The following is a 20000-nucleotide window of genomic DNA, read 5'->3' as shown; positions in this document are numbered from 1 at the left end:
TAATAATAATAATAATAATAATAAAAATAACATACAACGAATAACATATAACAAAGAACGATAACAAAAATTTCAGTTTAATATTCAGTGGAGAGAGAGAGAGAGAGAGAGAGAGAGAGAGAGAGAGAGAGAGAGAGAGAGAGAGAGAGAGAGAGTTCTTTTAGCAAATTGGATTGGCATTTAAATTAGGTGAATCCAAAACTGTGCCAGAAAAAAAGATAGCTCTACCCTTCTTAGTGACAGAGAGAGAGAGAGAGAGAGAGAGAGAGAGAGAGAGAGAGAGAGAGAGAATATCAAAACCTGGAAAGCGAATGAAGTAAATAAAGACAGGAAAAAGAGAGAGAGAGAAATGATTAAAGAAAGGAATATTAGAGCGAGGAACAAAGGAGGAGATAAAGATTAAAGAAAAAAAGAAAGTGAGAAAGTTTATTAGTGGGAAAGATAAGGGAGGTATAAGGGGTGAGGGAGTGCCTAAAGATAAGAGAGAGAGAGAGAGAGAGAGAGAGAGAGAGAGAGAGAGAGAGAGAGAGAGAGAGAGAGAGCAGATGTAAAAGAGGTAACCGAGCGTGAAAAAGGGAGAAAGTGAGAGAGTGAGAAAGTGAGAGAGGGAGGGGTAACTTAGAGTGTGAGCGACGTGTGACAAGGCGCAGCTAATGTGGTCACGGGGGGGGGGGGGGTGAGAGAGAGAGAGAGAGAGAGAGAGAGAGAGAGAGAGAGAGAGAGAGAGAGAGAGAGAGAGAATAAAAAGACATGGAAAACAGCCTAGGGAATGGAGGTGAAAACAAGGTCACGTGGCGAAGATAGAGTTCAAATATTCAAACTTTCAAATTGCCAACGGTCTAAAACGGTCACAACCACCTTCACCGTCACTTCACCCTCAAATCAGACGGACCAAAAATACAAACTCTAAAACTGGAGGAGAAAAAAACACACCAGAAACTGTCAATTTAAAGTTTCAAAAGCAATATTTAAACCGAATTTTGGAAAACGAACACCCTAACGTTCTCTTTTCAATTTTCAAAGGTAACGGCAGCCTAACCGTCACAGTCAGTGGTGTACTGTACCAATCAGAAACAAATACTCAAACTTCCACTTAAACTTTTCAAATTTAACGATCGCCTAACGGTTACAGCCGGCGGAGTTCCAATCAAAAACAAGTACTCAGAATCGCACAACAAATTTTCAAATATAACGGACGCCTAACGGTCACAGGCAGCGGAGTACCAATTAAAAACGAACACTCATAACTCGACTTCAAATTTTCAAATATAACGGTCGGCTAACGGTCACAGGCAGAGGAGTACCAATTAAAAACGAACGCTCATAACTCCCACTTCAAATTTTCAAATATAACGGTCACAGGTAGAGGAGTACCAATCAAAAACGAATACTCACTTCAAATATTCAAATATAACGGTCGGCTAACAGTCACAGGCGGCGGTGGACCAATCAGAGGCGAGCAATGATATTTAAACGTAGTAATTACATGCAAACATTTTCCTGTAGGCAATTAAGAGAGGAATGACAAATGAAAGAAGCAATTAGCGATGAAATGTCTCAAGAGGAGTGAAGGGAGGGAGGGAGGGAGGGAGATAAGGTGGAGGAAAAGATGGAGGGGGGAGGAGGAGGAGGAGGAGTACAGAGGAGTAAAAATGAAAAAAAAATGAGAGAGAGAGAGAGAGAGAGAGAGAGAGAGAGAGAGAATGTGGAGAAGAGGGGGTAAGGCAAGGAGGAGGAGGAGGAAAAGGAGGGATGGAGAGAGAAAAGAGGAAAATAAAAACTGAAAAGGAAAAACAAGAATAATAAACAGGGCAGAGAAGAGACAGAAAGAAAGGAAGAGGGAGAGAGAAAAAGAATGAAGGAAGAGGGGAGGAGGGAAAGAGGGAAAGAAAGAAGAAAGAGTGAAAAAGAGAGAAATAAAGAAGAGGGGGGAAAGAGAAAGAAAGAAGAGAGGGAGAGTGAAAGTACGGAGAGGGAGGAAAGAGAGTAAGAATGCGGAAGAGGGGGAAAGAGAGAAAGAAAGAAGAAAGAGAGGGGGGAAAAGAAAGAGAAAGAAAGAAGAGGAGCAGGGAAAGTGAGAGAGAAAGAAGAAAGAGAGGGGGGGGGAAAGACAGAAAAAAGGAAAGGAGAGGGGCGGGGAAAGAGGGAGGGAAAGAAGAGAGGGGGGAAAAGAGAGAGAAAGAAAGAAGAGGGGCGGGGAAGAAAGAATAATGTTAATTTTATGGAAAGTAAAGAGAATGCAAACAGCAGTGGCCATTAGCAAATTACTAGTGTATGACGTCACTGTGTACACTCTAGACACATATACGTACATACACAAAATAAACATACATACATACATACACAAAAATGCAAGAAATATACATCCATCCATCCATACGAACACAGACAGATAGATATGAGCAGGTAGGTAGGTAGGTAGGTAGGTGGGTAGGTAGGTAGGGAGATAGCTAGCTAGCTAGATATATATAGAGACAGATATATGGAGAGAGAGAGAGAGAGAGAGAGAGAGAAATGACACCAACCAACCCTTCTTGCATACAGGCAGATGCAAAAAAAACTGAAAAAAATTAGCTCACTTTTTTTTTTCCACTTTCCACTGCTATGAAAAACTGAAAAATGCTAAATTGAAAGAAGCCTATTATGCTTTATTTATCTCTCTATTTATCTATCTATCTATTTATTTTTTTATATGGTGCGTCTTGGAAGAAGGTGAAGTAGTGGAAGAAAACTTTTGCACCCAGTGTAGCTGTAGGTCTCTGTGTTTTTGTTGCTGTTTTTTTTTACTCGTTGTTGTTTTTTTTACTCACCACACCGCCACCACCCTCACCACACCACCACACACCTGAAGCAAGAAGATATATTAATGGCAATGATTATAATAAGGTTAGTGATGATGATGATGATGATGATGATGATGACAATGATAATAATAATAATGATGATGATGATAACAGCAATGATAATAATGATCATGATGACAATGATAATAATGATAATTGTAACAATGATGATGATAATGACAAAATGACGATGATGATAATGATAATGATGATGACGACGATAATGATGATGACGACGACGACGACGATGATGATGATAATAATAATAATAATAATAACAATGATAAAAATAATGATGATGTGATGATGAGGATTATGACGATGACGATGATGAAGACCATGATAACAATGATAAAAACAATAATTATGATAAAAACAATGACGATGATTATGATGATAATAATAATGATGATAAAAACAATGTTAATAATAATGATGATGATGATGACAGCTGGCTTCAAACACTGTAAACTTCAAGCATAAAAAATTCCACAATATATTCTATTTACCAACAAACGATTTTAGTCCCACCCTCAAACACCCTTCTTATTTTTCACCCTTTTTCTGGCAAAGTCTCAGATAAATAAAAATAAAAAAAAACTAAAAATCGTACATTAATAAAAACTTAATTAATAAACCTAATAAAAAAACCTACATTAAAAAAACAAAAAAACTAAAAAATTAAAAATTCCCAAAATTAACCCCTTCAGTACCATGACATCAATTTCTTTTCTTTTGAGGATTTTAATATAATTTTGGAAGAAGCGGAAAGACATATAACCTGAAATAAAAATGGTAAAAAAATAATAAAATCAATACACGTCCTCGGATGGAAGGAATAAAATGGCCTGACGGTAAATAAAGTAAATGATAAAGAGAAATAAGGTCTCTCTCTCTCTCTCTCTCTCTCTCTCTCTCTCTCTCTCTCTCTCTCACACACACACACACACACACACACACACACACACACGGTGTAAGCCCCTAAACCCAACTTGGTGTAACTTTTGACAAAACTTAGTCTGATAACATTACTTCCTCCCCCTCCCCCTATCCCTCCCCTTTCCCCACTCCCTCCCCCTCTCCTCCCTTAATATTCACCCTCCATTACACTCCCTTCTTTCTCCCTCCCCTCCTTCCCTCACTTCCTCCCTTCGTCTACCTTCCCTTTCGATTCCCCCCCCCCTTTCTCTCTCTGCAATCCTTTCTCTTTTCCATCTCCTCCCCTCCCCCTTCCCTCCCCTGCTCCTTCCTCTCCCCTTCATCTCCTTTTCCTCACCCCTCCCCCTCCTTCCCCTACCTTACATTTCCTTCATCTGTCTCCCTTTTCCTTCTATCTATCTATTTCTATTCTTTGTCTTTCCTTTCCTTCCCCTCCCCTCCCCTTACCCCCTCCCCATCTCCGTCACTCATTCCCTCCCCTCCCCCTCCCCTCCCCTCTATTTTTCCGCCAATTTCTCGCCCAAGTTCCCCCTTCCTTCCACCATCACAGCATCTTCTATTTCATTACGATTTTATTTCCTTCTCTTTGGTACTAATTCCCTTTGTATATTGGTTGCCTTTCTCTCAGATCAAATGCTACTACTACTACTACTGTTACTACTAATACTACTATTACTTACTTACTTACTGGATGGATAGATGGATGGATGGATGGATGGAGGGAGGGAGGGAGGAAGAAGGGGAGGAAGTGATGGATGTAGGTGGGGATGGATGGACGGATGGATGGATGGAAGAAGAGGGAGGAACGTGGAGGAGGAAAGAGGGAGGGTAGGCAGATATGAAAGGAGAAGAGAGGATATGGAAGAGGAAGTAGAGGAGATTGAAGGGGAAAAAGAAAAGGAGAGAGAGAGAGAGAGAGAGAGAGAGAGAGTTATAACAAGGACCCACCCTTCAGCAAATTGGCTTAGTTAAATATCTACTGTTCTCTCTCTCTCTCTCTCTCTCTCTCTCTCTCTCTCTCTCTCTCTCTCTCTCTCTCTCTCTCTCCCCTTTAGTTAAAAAAAAAGGAGAAGGAAAGGAGAAAAGGAAATAAGATTCAAAGATAATTTTCCCTACATATACAGTATAGACACAACTGTATTGCGTATAGATAGACAGATAGATAGAGAGATGGGGAGAGACAGACACAGTAGACAGACAGGCAGATAGATACATGGCTACAGATAGATAAAATATAGATAAAGACAAAGACAACACACACCCTACGATAATTACGAAGCGCCAGCCTTGAAAAAAAAAAAAAAATCTTGTTTAATGGCCCAAATAAATGTAAAAATAAAATAAATAAATAAATAAATAAAACCTCAAGGGCCTCCGAAGTCAGGTAAAAGGTGGAGGCAAAAACAATGGAGTTCTAAAATGTGAGGAGGAAATTTGAAAGGAAGGTCGGAAAGCAGTGATAAAAATGAATATGCACTCCTCGTAACCTCCTTCCTAGCATGGCGCCTTGAGAATTTACACAGGGAACTTTATTGATCTTTCTTTTCCTTTACTACAAGATAATAAATAAAATCGCTACAGGTTATCAATAGTAAAATTAATAAAGATGATGTTTTATTCAAGACATTAATATGCCTCGTTCTACTTTTAATATTATTTATGTTGGGGAAAATTCATGGGAAATACGAGAAGACGAGGAAGGAAAAAGGAAGGAAAGAGAGGTGGAGGAGGAAGAAGGAAGGAAAGGAGAGAAGGAGGAGGGAAGGAAGGAGAGGAGGAGGAAGGAAGGAAAGGAGAGGAGGACGAAGGAAAGAAGGTGGAAAAAAAGGAAAGGAAGAGGAAGGAAGGAATGGAAGTGAAAAAATGGAAAGGAGGAGGAAGGAAGGAAAGAGGGTGGAAGAAAAGGAAAGGAGGAGGAAGGAAGGAGAGGAGGAGGAGGAGGGGGAAGACAAATGGAGGGAGCGGAGGAAGGGAGGAAGAGGACACCAGTTGCATCAGGGAGGGGGAGAGGGAGAGAGGGAGGAAGGGAGGGAGGGAGGGAGAGAAAAGTGCTAGATAAAGTGTCTGGAATACTGGCGAATGTCCAGGAACGCTCTCTCTCTCTCTCTCTCTCTCTCTCTCTCTCTCTCTCTCTCTCTCTCTCTCTCTCTCTCTCTCTCTCTCTCTCTCTCTCTCTCTCTCTGTGTGTGTGTGTGTGTGTGTGTGTGTGTGTGTGTGTGTGTGTGTGTGTGTGTGTGTGTGTGTGTGTGTGTGTGTGTGTGTGTGTGAAACCTAATCCTATTTTTTTTTCTCTCGTTTGCTCTGTTATTTTTTTCTCTCTCTCTCTCTCTCTCTCTCTCTCTCTCTCTCTCTCTCTCTCTCTCTCTCTCTCCTGCCACACCCTCGCTCTTTAAAAAACAAAATTTTTCCGCATTTATTTTGGACGCCTTTTTTAACACACACGATATTATTTTTACAACTCTCTCTCTCTCTCTCTCTCTCTCTCTCTCTCTCTCTCTCTCTCTCTCTCAGATGACGTATCTTTACACTGCAATAAATAATAGTAATAATAATAATAATAATAATAATAATAAGAAGAAGAAGAAGAAGAAGAAATAATTATAACATAATAATAATAATAATAATAATAATAATAAGAAGAAGAAGAAGAAGAAATAATTATAACATAATAATAATAATAATAATAATAACAATGAGCAGAAGAAATAATAATAATAATAATAATAATAATAATAATAATAATAAAAATGAACCAGTTAAATAATTAGATATGGACAGGAAAGACAGAAAAAAGAATGATAAAATGAAGGAAAGAAGGAGGAAAAGGAGGAAGGAAGGACAGAAGGAAGGAGGAAGGGGAGAGAGGGAGAAAGATAAGGAAGGAGGGAGAGGGAGAAAGATAAGGAAGGAGGGAGAAGGATAGGCGCAAAGATAACAAATGGGAGGGAGGGAGGGAGAGATAAAGAGAGAGATAGTGGGTATAAATAGAGGAAGGGAGGAAGGGAGAGGGAGAGATAAGGAGAGAGTGAGAGAGAGAGAGAGAGAGAGAGAGAGAGAGAGAGGGAAAGATAGAGAGGAAGATTGATGAGAAAAATGGAGAGGAAGTTACATGCGTAGATTTGAGGTATATAAGGATTCTCTCTCTCTCTCTCTCTCTCTCTCTCTTTCTCTCTCTTGACCTGTCTCTCACGCGTCGCTTTACAAGAGGTGAGAAAACAGAAGCATTGGAGCCTCTATCTATCTGTCTATCTATCTGCTTCTTCGCCCATCCATCCCTTTATCTATCAAGCTGGTTCTTTATCTATCAATCTATCCATCTACTTATCTCGAAATATCCCTCTTCACCTGAGTATCTAACTATCTACCTCGAATACATCTATCTATTTATCTCTCTCCCTCTTCATTCATCCATCCATCCATCCACCTATCTATCTATCTATCTGTCTACCTACTTTTTCATCTATCCATCCATCAATGCATCTATCAATCTATCTACCCATCCATCCATCTATCCATACACCCATCCATCTATCCACTTTCATACCTTTCCGCCACACTATCTATCTATCTATCTATCTTCGACACACCATATGCCTGTCAGTACTTACCCAATATATTACTCCCTCCCTCCCTCTCTCTCTCTCTCTCTCTCTCTCTCTCTCTCCGTTGCTCTTTTTTTCCCTCCCTCCTTCCTTCTTTCCCTCCCTAAATGGACAACATGACCTCTCCATCAGACTCCTTCCCTCCCTCCCTCCTTCTCCCCTTCCCTCCCTCCCTCTTTCCCTCCCGTCCCCTCCCTCCCTCCTCTCCACTTCCCTCCTGTTCCTCCTTTCATCCCTTTTTTCTTTGTTCCTTCTCTCTTTTATTTTCCTTTACTCTTCTCTTCCTTCCTTCTCTCCTTCCTTCTCATTCGCTTCCTCTTTTTCTTTCCCCTTCCTATCTTCCTTCTCTCTCTCTCTCTCTCTCTCTCTCATTTTCTCTCGCTCCATTCTTCCTCTCTCCCTCCTTCCCTCCTATTCTTCCCTTCATCATCCTTGTTCGCCAACTCTCTTCCCTCCTTTTGCTTCTCCTTTCTCTCCTTCTCCCCTCCTTTCTTCCTTCCATCTAAAATTCCTTCCTCATTCCTTCCCACCTTCCTTCTCTCTTCCTCTTCTGATCCCTTCCCCTCCCTCCTCCCCTCTCTCTCTCTCTTCCTTCTCCCACTTCCTCTTTACTTCATTGCCTCTCTTTCTCTTCCCTTCTCTCTCTTTCATCTGCTCTTCATCTACCTCTCTTTTCCTTCAATTTTTTTTTTTCATGCCATATCTCTCCTTCCTGTTTCTCTCTTCGTTTTCCTTCCGCCATGATCTTCCTTTTCTCTTCTCTCCTTCCCTCCTCCTCTCTTCCCTTCTTCCATCATCATCATCATTATTAACATCATCTATTATATTCTCTCTCTCTCTCTCTCTCTCTCTCTCTCTCTCTCTCTCTCTCTCCAATATTACCCAGACCTGCAGTATTATCCCAATTGCTTGTTGCATGCATTATAAAAATTTAGTGTAATAATAATAATAATAATAATAATAATAATAATAATACCAATAGGAATAATAATGATGATGACGATGATGATGATGATGATGATGATGATGATGATGTGTGTGTGTGTGTGTGTGTGTGTGTGTGTGTGTGTGTGTACTGTACATGAGCCAGTGAGCCAAGCTAATCTCGTCTTAATAACCTCTATGAATAAATATCAAATTCCTTTTAGTTCTCTCATCCTCTCTTCCTCTCCTCTCCTCCTACTTCCTTCCTTCCTCTCCTCTCCTCCTACTTCCTTCCTTCCTTCCTCTCTCGTTTTTACTTCCTTCCTCCTTCATTTCTTCCTGTCCTTCCTTCCCTTCTTTTTCATCTTTCTTCTATCCTTCCTTCCTTCCTTCCTTCTTCCTCTTATTAATTCTGGTTCTTCCTTCCTTCATCTTTCCTTCAACCCTTTCTTCCTTCCTTCGTTCTTCTCTCCTTCCTTCTTCTCCCTATTTATCATCTCCCTCGATAATTCCTTTCTCTCTCTCTCTCTCTCTCTCTCTCTCTCTCTCTCTCTCTCTCTCTCTCTCATCTACCTCTTCCTTATCCATTTTTTCTATCCTATTTCATTATCTGTGTGTGTGTGTGTGTGTGTGTGTGTGTGTGTGTGTGTGTGTGTGTGTGTGTGTGTGTGTGTGTGTGTGTGAGAGAGAGAGAGAGAGAGAGAGACTAAACCCCTTTGGATTACTGCTGTCTGGAAAAGTGTATGACTCTCTCTCTCTCTCTCTCTCACACACACACACACACACACACACACACACACACACATTTCCTTTCTCACTTCCTTTCTTTTCTTTAGTCTATCCACCTAACTTTTTTCCTTTACTCTCTCTCTCTCTCTCTCTCTCTCTCTAAGTACGACATATGACAGACCGCAGACACCCTCAACCAATCAGCGACCTCCATTACTGCCACGCCCCTGCTATCAGCCAATCAGGAGCTCTATTTATACCGTGACGTCACCATCCATCAGGCCAATCAGCGACCCCCATTAGTGCCACGCCCCGTTATCAGCCAATCAGCGCGCACCATTTGCCACGTGGGAGATAGTGTGATAATGATGGTAAAAAGTAAAATAAGGAGAAGTATGTTAATATAGCGTTTATTTTTATTATTAGTTATTATTATTACTATTATTTATTATTATTATTATTATTATTATTATCACCTCCGCCACGGTTATGTTTTACTCCGCGTTGGTTTGTCTGTCTGTCTGTCGGGATTACTCAAAAGTTCTGAACGGATTTTGATGAAATTTTGTGGAAGGGTGGGCCATGGGCCAAGGAAGAAATGATTAAATTTTGGGCCGGATCCGGATCCGGAGTATCCTATACAATATCTCCGAACGTCTTCCATTAATATCTATGAAATTTTGTGGAAAGGTGGGCCATGGACCAAGAAAAAACTGATTAAATTTGTGGGCGGATCCGGGTAGGGATCATATATCTACGGATCTGTTAGCAGGATTACTTAAAACGTTATAAGCGGATTTTTATGAAATTTTGTGGAAAGGTGGGCCATGGACCGTAAAAGAATTTATTAAACTTTGGGGCAGATTCGGATCTGGATCCTATATACACGGATCCAGATCTGGATCCTTTTTAATGGCAATTGCACCGGCAGAGGTATGCACTCGCTGACCACTTTCTTAATGTTATTATATTGTTATTATTGCTACTACTACTACGACTACGACTACTACTACTACTACTATTATTATTATTATTATTATTATTATTACTATTAATAAATCATTAATTTATTTGTGACCATGAGATGTGATGTGTGGGGGTTCAAGAAAGAAATAAAGAAATAACTGATAATTTAGGATCTCTCTCTCTCTCTCTCTCTCTCTCTCTCTCCGGGCCCTGCATGCGAGGAAAGATAAGGCAGTTTGGGCTGCTTCATGATAGCGTGATAACACACTCATTTAGAGAGAGAGAGAGAGAGAGAGAGAGAGTGTATGTGAATGAAGCGAGACTTAATTACATAAGTATATGAACCACACAGACCCCCCCCCAAAAAAAAAAAGCTCCCTAACACCTTTTCCTAAGCGATTTATTTTGCTTACTGCACCTTACTGTCCTATTCTGTGCTAAGGTACATAAATCCTTCTAACATCACCATACTTTTGCATAAATAACGTCCAAAAGGATGTTAACTAGCCATATCCAAAAATAAATCGCTAAGGAAGAGGTGTTAGGGAACCTCTCTATATGATGAAAATACAGGCCTCTCTCTTCACTCACTCGTAGGAAATTTTAAAGGAAAGGGAGAAAGAATTAAAGACCCCCCATCTCTCTCTCTCTCTCTCTCTCAAAATCCACCGTAATAGGCCGGTTATGTGCAAAAAAAAAAAATCATCATCATCAAATTTCGTAATCCCTAAACTTTATCTGTTTTTTTATTTATCTATTTTTGTGTTCACCTAGAAAATTATAAATGTATTCTTGTGAGCCTCCCTAGCACCTTTTCCTTACCGATTTGTTCTGCAGATGACATGTTAATACTCTGTGTCGATAACAAATGTACATGAGAATAAATAATGTGCAGGAATATGTTAGGGGATATAATGCATAGCTAAACGATGAGAGAGAGAGAGAGAGAGAGAGAGAGAGAGAGAGAGAGAGAGAGAGAGAGAGAGAGAGAGAGAGAGAGAGCACTTCATCATACCTTCGTGATAAAACTAATCGGCGACTTAATCTATCGACAACACTGCAGCTTTATGTGGCAGGCTGGCACGTGACCACACACCTCTTCACTTTCCAACGACTCTCTCTCTCTCCCTCTCTCTCTCTCCACCACGAATGCTGATCAGTAACAACTACAATATAATGCCAGTCACGGGGAGGTGCTATGGAAGGGATGCAGAGCGAATGGGCCAAGTTGAGGTTAAAAGAGTATAGGCAAACAGTTAATGAAGGCTGTATATAAAACGCCCCAGTTCTGAACGTCTCTCATCTGAATGTTAACCGTCGGGATTAGTAACCATAAAATACAAAGACAAAGGAAAGAAAAAATATATAAACAATCAGAGGTGGTGGGCGTCTGGTGGGGTAGACGCGCTATGTGATGGTGGACAACACCTGGGAAAAGATGCAGTAATTATGTACCTGAGGACCTCTACGCTTACCAGATACCTGCATGTTGTGACAATCTTCTTCACACACACACAAATATATAGGAAATCAAACAAAAACGCACGTGTGCTTTGCGTGGGATTACAGATCACGTGAAAAATCATCCCCACAACAACCCTCCTTGTGGTGCTTATCAGTGTTATCAGGGCGGCACCTCCCAGCAGGGCTAATCACTGCATCCCCCGGCAATCACTGCTTTGCTACTCCGCTCTCTCACACGCCCACCTCCTCTACTACCCACCACGCCCTCTCTTCCCAACTACACGCCTCCACCACTTCACTACCATGACATATTGTTTCCTTAGTCTTAGCAACTCCAGACGATTTTGATAACTTTGGAGAAACGATTTGTAGTGAAGGAGTTAATTATGGCCATTAACCCTCTGATTACCTGATTACTTTCCCCTTTGCAGAGAAAAATCATCTTCCGGTTGCAAGAACAAAATTAATCCCTTCAGTTCGGTAACGTCTCTCTCTCTCTCTCTCTCTCTCTCTCTCTCTCTCTCTCTCCTAAATGTGTTAATGAAGGCTGAATAAAACCGTCTAAAGGAAGCGAGAAGCACACACACACACACACACACACACACACACACACACACACACACACACACACACACACACACAAATGGGTATGTGGGGGTGCATGGAATAGGACACCATACCATACCATACCATACCATACCCCACGGTACCCTACCCTACCTTACCCTACCCTACACTACCTAACCGTACCCTACCCAACCCTACCTTACCTTACGTTACTTCCTTGACAACCAGACTACCATCCAAACTACCACACCAACCACAACGATAATACTGCATCACAACTATCATACCAACACAAACAACCACTACACCAACCCCATCACCATTACGCATCACAACTACCGAAGCTGCAACAGTGACTACCACCACAGCGACAACAACCACTACCAGGCATCCTATCTACCACAACTACATCAATAACCACCACCACCACACCAACACAACCACCCACCACAAATACCACCACAACCACAACCACCATCACGCACTCCATCAACCACAGCACAACACTACCACCACCAAAACTACATCACTCACAACCACTACCAGACACCCTATCTACCACAACTACAACCACAACTACCACAACTACAAAGGCTGCTCATCAGTGTGACTGGAAGGAAGACAGTATCACAAAAGCATTTTGGCGAAGAAGGAAGGAAGGAAGGACGGAGGGAAACAAGGAAGGAAGGAAGGAAACAAGGAAGGAGGGAAGGAAGGAAGGAAGGAAGGATGGATGGATGGATGGATGGAAGGAAGGAAGGAAGGATGGAAGGTGAGGTGTAAAGGAGGAGGTGGGAACTGAGAGTCGGGGAGGGGAGGGGGAGGGGAGGAGGGGAGAGAGATGAAGGCGTGGATGATGAATGGAAACGTACAATGAGAGAGAGAGAGAGAGAGAGAGAGAGAGAGGAATGAAGCGCGGCACACACACACACACACACACACACACACACACACACACACACACACACACACACACACCTGGACACTGTTACACCTGTCTAGTAACGGAATTGTGGTTACTAGCGTGACTGCTGCTACCACAATCACCCCTACCACAAGTACCACCATCACCACTACCACAACTACCACCATCACCACTACCACCATCGCTACTACAACTGTCACTACCACAATCATCTTAACCACACCTACTACCACAACCACCATCGCTACCACAACCATCAATACCACAATTATTACAACCATCCCCATCACTACTACCACAACTACCACCATCGTTAAAAATCCTACCACAATTACAAGTACCACCATCGCTAACAAACCTACCACAATCACTACTGCCACAACTACCACTATCGCTACTACAAACCTACCACCATCACCGTTATCTTACCTACCACGCATACGGTCAATTAGAGAGAGAGAGAGAGAGAGAGAGAGAGAGAGAGAGAGAGAGAGAGGAAATTAATCAAGGAAGGGAGAATAACGTAGTGTGTGTGTGTGTGTGTGTGTGTGTGTGTGTGTGTGTGTGTGTGTGTGTGTGTGTGTGTGTGTGTGTGTGTGTGTGAGAGAGAGAGAGAGATGCTACCCATGTGGTCAATTTAATCTCCCTCTTATCTTCAAGGGAGACAGGGAGATGCTAGATAACATTTCTCCGCCACTTCCTTCTTTCCCTCCCTCCCTCCCTCCCTCCCCAATCACCCTCCCTCCCTCCCTACCTACCTCGTTTTTTTCCTACCTACCAAACTAGCCAATCTACCTACCTTCCTTCCTAGTTACCTTTTTGTCTTTCTTTCCTCCCTCCCTCCCTTCCTTCCTTCCTCCCTCCTTTCCTTCATTCCCTCCCTCCATCATCTTCCTTCCGTTCCTTCCTTCCTCCCTTCTTAGCATTTTAACATTCCTTCCTTTCCTTCTTTTTCTCCCTACATACCTACACTGATACCGTCCTCTCTCCCTCATCTTCATTTCTTTCCTTCGTTCCTTCCCTACTTACTTCCCTCCTTCAATTCCTTCCTCTCTCTCTCCATTATTACCTACCTACCTACTGTACCACACCACCTAGCCTACCAAACTACCTACCAATAACCTACCAACTTATCTACTTACCTACCTACCTACCTACCTACCAACAACCTACCTACCTCCCTCGCTCTCATACATACCACAAAACAGACCAACACACAACCACACACTGCACCACCTCAACACTCCATCAATCCTTTCAGACCTTCTCATTTGCCCTCACACAGACGATTTCACTGAGCTACGAGGAGGGTCAGGAGTAGGGGAGGGGTTGACGGGGGCTTCACCTAACCCCTCCAGGTCCCCACGTCTCGTCTGGGCTGAGGGAAATCGTCTGGAGGTAGCAAGAACGACACGGAAATAAGTCACCCGGTTGGAGTTGTCAAGACCGGGTGCTGATTTTTTTTACTAAGCTCATTTCTGCGGTTTCCTTAACTAAGACGATTTTCTTTAGCTGAAGGGAGACTTTGAATTATTATTATTATTATTATTATTATTCTGTTTTACCTTCCATCCTTACTCAACTGAAAATACAGAAATAGGTTTGACTCCTTTACTACCTTTCCTATGATTTAAATGTTCGGAAATGAGAGAGAGAGAGAGAGAGAGAGAGAGAGAGCCACTCCAAGCATCTCCAGCCGCATTGATAACATTACGACGTTACTCCTCATTCCCTACGCCCCTCTCTCTCTCTCTCTCTCTCTCTCTCTCTCTCTCCTTGGGACTGCGTCTTTAACCATTCCTATCAATTTTCCGGCAAAACCACTTCAGCAAGTTATCAATATCCAGCAGTTCTTCTCTGATTATGTAAGATTTTCTCTCTCTCTCTCTCTCTCTCTCTCTCTCACACACACACACACACACACACACACATTCCTTTTCACATTCTTCTCATTAGGTAACCTTCGCTTTCTTAGTCCTCCTCTCTCTCTCTCTCTCTCTCTCTCTCTCTCTCTCTCTCTCTCTCTCCAAACACACTGAGGGCCACAAAGACAGCACACTTCCCCTTAACCTTCGCACTAAAAAAGAAAAAGAAAAACACTCCCATTTTTTCCCTTCCTTTTTTCTTCTTCTTGGTGTTGTTTTAGTGACCCATGATAATACACCAGATACTACTTTCATCTTTGTCTATCTACCTCTCTATCTATCCTATCTATCTATCTATCTATCTGTCTAAAATACTCGTCATTTCCACCACCACATACAGGAATACTTCTGAGGTAAAGTTTTTTCCGAATTCTCCTTTAATTTTAGCAGGGGGTGTTATGGGATTAGGGCGTCTGGCTAGGGATAGAATTCTGAGTTAAGATTACTATATGAGTCCTATTCTCAACCGCCTGGGAGCTACATTTACCAAGGGCTCCCTAGCACCTCTTCCTTAGCGATTTATTTGAGGATAAGTTTGGTTAATACCGTTCTGTGCGTTAAGAAGTATCACACAAGCGGAGGGCATGGTGAAATAAGCAAAATAAATCGCTTAAGAAGAGGTGCTAGGGAGCCTCGTTAACTGGAATTACACTGAGATTTTATTTTTCTTTCTCAAAATTAGCTCCAGATTAATTTTTTCAAGTTTCTAAAAAAATAAAAAAATAAAAAATAAGTGAGGCGCCCCGTATTCTACCTGCCACATCGCAAAGCTCACCTGCGCGAAATATTTTATCTACTTTTTTTAATCTACTCACTGGGAGATGTTTTTCCTTGAGAGAGAGAGAGAGAGAGAGAGAGAGAGAGTCAAAATAGTAGTAATTTTTTTTTTCTCTCTCCAAAACCAGATGGCCTCCCTCCCCGCCTGGCACCCTCCCTATCTCCCTCTCTACATTCCTCTCTCCTCCCTATTTTAGCCCCTGATAGGAGAGAAAGAGGGAAGATAGAGAGGAAAGAAGGAGAGAATAGGGAAGAAAGCAGGACTTGAGGAAGGAAGGAAGGAAAGAAAGAAGGAAGAAGGAAAAGGAAAGGACGGAAAAAAATAGGGAAGGACAAGGAGGGAAATAAAATGATGGAAAGAAGGAAGAAAGGAAGGAAGGAAAGAGGGAAGGAAGGAAGAAAGGATAAGGAAAATGGAAGCAAAATAAAGACTGAAGGAAGGATAGCAAAAGGAGAGAGGGAGTTTGAATCGTGACAGAAGGTAAGAGAGGAGGAAGGAGGGAAGTGGGGATGAGAGGGAAGGAAGAAACATGAACCGAACGCACGAAGGAAGGAAGGAAGGAGCTGGAAATATAAAGAGGGAAACGAAAAGGAAGAATAGGGAAGGGAAATGTAGAAAAAAGGCGAAAAGACAGGGAAAAAGAAAGGAAAAAGAGAAGAAAGGAAGGAAAAAATAAAAGGATGGAGAAACAGCATGAAAGACATCAAGAAAAAGAAAGAAAAAGAAGAAAACTAAGAAGAAACAAGAGGGACAGACGGAGAAAAGGAGAGAAAGGAGGGAAGGAAGGAGAGGAGAGAATGGAAGGAAGGAAGGAAAGGAGAGAAAAGAGAGGAGGAGAGAAAGGAGGGAAGGAAGGAAAGGAGAGAATGGAGGGAAGAAAGGAGGGAAAGGAGAAAAAAGAGAGAAGGAAGGAAAGGAGACGAAGAAGCGAAGGAAACGGATGGAAGGAAAGATGGAAGACGGAAGTGATGTGAGCAGACGAACGCACTGACGTATGGATGAGTGGATGGATGAACACACACACACACACACACACACACACACACACACACACACTTCACGCTATTGTGCTGTCGTGTGCGTGTTGTGTATCCATACCGTTCCACCAACTCTCTCTCTCTCTCTCTCTCTCTCTCTCTCTCTCAAAAGCTTCAGTTCTAAGCTCCTATAAAATATAACTATGCCAACTTAATATAAAAATAATAATAATCATCATCATCATCATCATGATATGATGATGATATGATGAAGACAAAGACAAAGACGAAGATGAGGATAATGATGATCATGGTGATAATATTAATAATGATGATAATGATGGCAATAATGATGATGATGATAATGTCCACAGCCAACATCAACCCACTAACACACACACACACACACACACACACACACACACACACACACACACACACACACACACACACACACTTATTATTACTATCCTTTTCTTAGCATTACCAGCCTCGTTATTCTTACCCTTACAGTAATTCTGATTTCGTTGTGAGTTGAGCCGCAGTGCAGGTAAAATCAAATCGGTGTTGTGTTTGTAATTAAGCAACAAATTACAAGCCTCCGTGTCCCTGTAATTACACACAGACAGCCAACAAGCAATCAAACACACACGAACTCAAGGAATCAAGCAAACAGGGAATCAAGGCATCAAACAAACAGGGAATCAAACAAAGAATGAAACAAAGATGAAATCAAACGAGCAATGTACACAGGCCACGTGGTTTTGTTTATATACAGTACATCTCTAAACACGTGGTTTTGTTTATATACATCTCTAACACGTGGTTTTGTTTATATACATCTTTAACCCCGTGCTCTTTGTTTACATACATTTTTAACCACGTGTTTTTGTTTATATATCTTTAAACACTTTTTTCATATACATCTTTAACCACGTGCTTTTTTGTTTATATACATCTATAACCACGTGTCTTTTGTTTACATTTTTATTTTTTTTACAGTAATATCTACAACTTCAGACACTTGTTTTATTTTCCCTTCGTTTTTTATCTCGTGCGTTTTTATTTACATTTACAACAATTGTTTTTTTTACATCTATATCCACGTGTTTATTTTATTTACACCTTATCTACGTGTTTTTATTTACATCTTTATCCACGTGTTTTATTTACATCTTTATCCACGTTTTTATTTACATCTTTATCCACGTGTTTTTATTTACATCTTTATCCACGTGTTTTTATTTACATCTTTATCCACGTGTTTTTATTTACATCTTTATCCACCTGTTTTTATTTACATCTTTATCCACGTGTTTTTATTTACATCTTTATCCACGTGTTTTTTATTTACATCTTTATCCACGTGTTTTTTATTTACATCTTTATCCACGTGTTTTTTATTTACACCTTTATCCACGTGTTTTTTTATTTACCTCTTTATCCAAGTTTCTTTATTTGATTCTTTAACTTTTTTTTATCGTTATCCTCTTGCTTTTTTATATATATTTTTTTTTTTCGCGAGGTTGGATTGAAATATATACACATGAAACTCAATAAAAAGGCCTGGCGGTAGAACAACAAAAATAAAGGAGGTTATGAGGGAGTTAATAAAGATGATATTATTTACTTTATTGTCTTTATTTTTCTTTTGTCCTTTCCATTTTCCTGGCTTTTATATTCCCCTCCTTCCTTCATTTATTCCTCCTCACTTCTCTCTCTCTCTCTCTCTCTCTCTCTCTCTCTCTCTCTCCACTCGAAACATAATGATAAGTCGAAGGAGGGAGGAGGTAAGAATATCTGGACTGAGTGTGAAGGAAGGAAGATAAGGAAGATGAGATGGTGTGAAGGAGAAAGTGAAGGAAGGAGAGTCAAATTAAGATAATGAGTTTTCAAGAGGGAAGATAAGCAGGGAAGAATAAGAAAATTGAGAGAGAGAGAGAGAGAGAGAGAGAGAGAGGAAGGGATAAGGAAGGAAATGGAGGAGGAGAGGGAAGGGGAAGGAAGTGAGCTAGGGTAACACGGAAGAAGGAAGAATGATGGATGAAGGGAGGAAGAAGGAGAGGGGAAAAGGGAAGTGAGGGAGCAAGGGAGATAAGGAATGGCGGAAGGAAGGAAGGAAAGGGGGAAGTGAGGGAGGAAGCAAGACAGGGAAAGGCGGAAGAAAGGGAGGTAAGGAAGGGGGAAAACAGGAAGTACGGAAGTGAGATGAGGAGGAAAAGGAAGGGAGGAAGTGAGTGGGATAGCAATGGAAGGGACGAACGAAAGAAGGAAGGAAGGAGGGAAGAAAGCATTGAAGGAAGGAAGGGCGGAAGGGAGGAAGGAAGGAAGGACGAAGGAAGGAGGGAAAAACGGAACAGGGAGAAAAAAGGTGATGGAAGGAGGGACGGGAAAGACAGGAAAGCTAGATGGATGGGGAGTCGAAAAAGGGAGGGAGGGAGGATAGGGAGAGGATGGAGTGAGGGCTGGAGTGTCACAAGAGATGGAGGGAGGGATGGAGGGAAGGAGGGAGGGAGGGAGGGGTCGACTGATTGCTTTAGCTGGAAACTCAATTGTCTTAGAGGAAACAGTTCGAGGAAAATATTGAGAGAGGGAGAGGGAGGAAAAGGAGGGAGAGATGGAGGGAAAAAAGGGGGAGGAAAGAGGGAGAGGGAGGAGGAAAGGGAGGGAGAGATGGAGGGAAAAAAGGGGGAGGAAAGAGGGAGAGGGAGGAGGAAAGGGAGGGAGAGATGGAGGGAAAAAAGGGGGAGGAAAGAGGGAGAGGGAGGAGGAAAGGGAGGGAGAGATGGAGGGAAAAAAGGGGGAGGAAAGAGGGAGAGGGAGGAGGAAAGGGAGGGAGAGATGGAGGGAAAAAAGGGGGAGGAAAGAAGGTGGAGGAAAGGAGGGGAAAAGAGGAGAATGGAGTAAAAGGAGAAGGGGGAAAGGGTAGGGAGGAAGAGGGAAGAGAAAAGAGAGGAAGAAGAGGAGTTAGATATGATAGAGAGAGAGAGAGAGAGAGAGAGAGAGAGAATAAGGAAGGGGGAGGGACGAAATTATGTTGACTTTGCTGTTCCCTATGGCAACTTCTCCCCTCCCCTCCCCTCTCCTCTCCCCACCAGCCTTCTCTCCTCCCCTCCCCTCTCCTCTCCCCACCAGCCTTCTCTCCTCCCCTCCCCTCTACCCTTTTCCCCTTCATTTCCTTTTTGTGTTCCTCCATGCCCTACTTCCCTCCCCTTCCTCCTCTTTCTCTACCTTCATTTTGTGCTCCCCTCCCTTCCCCTCTCCTCCCCCCTTCTCTCCATTCACCTTCTTTCCTCTACCGTCTTTCCTCCCCTTCCTTCTCCTCCTTTCCTCTCTTCTCTCTCCTCCCCTCCCCTCCTCT

This window comes from Coenobita brevimanus, chromosome 65, assembly GCF_032717465.1.
Source record: "Coenobita brevimanus isolate Jiangsu-jjx chromosome 65, ASM3271746v2, whole genome shotgun sequence".
NCBI lineage: Eukaryota > Metazoa > Arthropoda > Malacostraca > Decapoda > Coenobitidae > Coenobita > Coenobita brevimanus.
This window is presented reverse-complemented; position numbering follows the sequence as displayed.